The sequence below is a fragment of the Athene cunicularia genome (assembly GCF_003259725.1).
Source record: "Athene cunicularia isolate RWA chromosome 3 unlocalized genomic scaffold, athCun1 chr3_part1, whole genome shotgun sequence".
In the NCBI taxonomy this organism is placed as follows: Eukaryota; Metazoa; Chordata; class Aves; order Strigiformes; family Strigidae; genus Athene; species Athene cunicularia.
The window spans coordinates 123185318-123187260 of record NW_020799097.1 but is presented as its reverse complement, the minus strand read 5'-3'; the positions used below and the strand labels follow the sequence as shown (position 1 = coordinate 123187260).

The 1943-nt window shown below is 37.3% G+C and overlaps 1 protein-coding gene and 1 long non-coding RNA gene across 3 annotated transcripts in view; one reads left to right on the top strand and one right to left on the bottom strand.

Annotated features, from left to right (window-relative positions):
- The window catches only part of LOC113478133, a 23047-nt gene that overhangs the window by 6500 nt on the left and 14604 nt on the right, over positions 1 to 1943 (bottom strand). The window contains exon 2 of the long non-coding RNA XR_003398007.1: positions 497 to 503. This is a non-coding gene — a long non-coding RNA (uncharacterized LOC113478133). The remainder of the gene's footprint in view (positions 1 to 496; positions 504 to 1943) is intronic.
- The window catches only part of AFTPH (aftiphilin), a 34864-nt gene that overhangs the window by 19114 nt on the left and 13807 nt on the right, over positions 1 to 1943 (top strand). The gene's annotated exons all lie outside the window — the stretch shown is intronic.

Sequence of the window (1943 nt, the reverse complement as noted above, 5' to 3'; positions counted from 1 at the left end):
TTTTTTTTTTTTTTTTTTTTTTTTTTTAAATAGCCTCTGCTGTAGTGGGCTTCTACACCATCGCCAAGTCTTCAGGCAGTGCGATTAAAATATGTTCCAGTGCTTGTTAAAAAAGTTGCTGTTTGGACTTAAATGTTGACTGCTTTCTCTTGATTTGATCTTGTTCTCTGGTTAAAGTTTTAAAGTTTATTTACCTGCTTCTCTTTGTCTTTCTTGAAAAAAGTTACCTGAGTATTTCTGCTGCTTCACTATTGCTGCAAAGCATGCCCTTCTCTCTATTTGGGACTATGTTTTTTTGGTAGAGTCTAGTGATAGCTTTGTCCCAGCTAGCTGGCTTAGTAAGTTTTATGTTGGAATAGAAATCTACACTGACCCAGACCTTTCTGGAAGAAAATTAACAGTAGTTCTTTTCTGTGGGTGCCTGTTACAGCACATATGCATGCAAGCAAGCTACTGAACTAGGGATCAGGTTATAATACAAATATGCAGCCTACACTTGCTGGCTATTAGGGATTGAACCTTAATTAGAGCCCATGGGGTGACAGTCTTCAAAAACACTTTTAATGGCATAAGGGACCATCAGGACTTCTAAAAATGACAGATGCAAACTACCATATTATTAGCCACCAGCCAAATGCTCCATCATGGAACTCCTCTCCAGTTATACATACAAGAAAGATCCAAGAATATATGTAACTTTGTTAACAGAATAAGAGGGAAAGATTTGCAGGTAAGAGATCTTCCAGAACTGTTCTGTCAGATGTGACAGTCACTTAAAGGAACTGTCGGAAAAGAATAATTTTCAGAACATTTGTAATTTTGCAAATGAATACACACAATGAAATGTTTGAATTACTTCCTTGTAAACCTTTTTCTGAAATGTTTATGATGGGTATTTGTGGAATATATCTAAATATTGATACTATATTTGTATTACAAGCACTTCTGGTTTTTTTTCCCCAGCTTTAAGACAGCAAAATACTTTCTTTTTTTATTTAGTTTTATATTCCTCGGGTAATTATTGGCACAAACATTTACATTCTACTCTTTTGGATTATAAAAGCTCTTGCATAATACCATCCTAAAATTACTGTGTGAAAACATCTCTCACTTTTATCAAATTGAAATATGATGCAGTAAAACCAGCACGCATTTTAGTTCCCTCTTTCTCACTTCCTTAACATTCAGAGTAGTACTCTGACAGCTGGGTATACTTTTTCATTTCTGTACCATATCCTGTAATCTAAGATGGAGGGAGGAGTGAGAACAGTTTGCCCCAATGCTTGATATTCTTCTAGGTTGGGCATTTTTCCTTGAAGCATGTTATTAAAATAATGGTTGCAAATGCAGTAGTCTAGCAACCTTGAATCTCTGAAAGACAAAACATTACATTCCCATTTTCGGGGCATGTTCCAGTTGTCTGAGATCTCAATGCTGTGTTCAGATGTCCCAGTATAGCTAGTTTTTCTTAGGGTCAATGTCACTAGAAACAGAAAACTTTTCCTTTCTGTTTAATTGGCTTTTGCCTCTACTTTCTCCTTTCACTTGGTTTGCTGCTGTATAGACCAGGGCTTGCCAGCATCCTGTATAGATGGGGTCTTCTTTACTTGCCACCCCCCTCTTTTGCAAGTGGTTGAAATCAACAGAACAGCCTCATCCCACAGAGTGGACTAATATACTCTTACTGATTTGGAGTCAGATTTTTTCCTCCTCCATTTTAGGAAAAATCACATCCTATGTTCTCTCCTTGGCAAATTTGAGAATCAAGTCATCATTAAAGGGAAGAGCTTAGCCAGCTGTTGATACCACCTTTTCTGTGCAATTCTGTCACACTCATCAGTTCTGACTCAGTCTTTTGACAGAAAATGTAGTGGGTGTTTTCCTCAGTGAGAGTTGGTGGGAAGCTGCTTTGTTTCAGTTTGACTTCATTTTCCTCAGGGCAG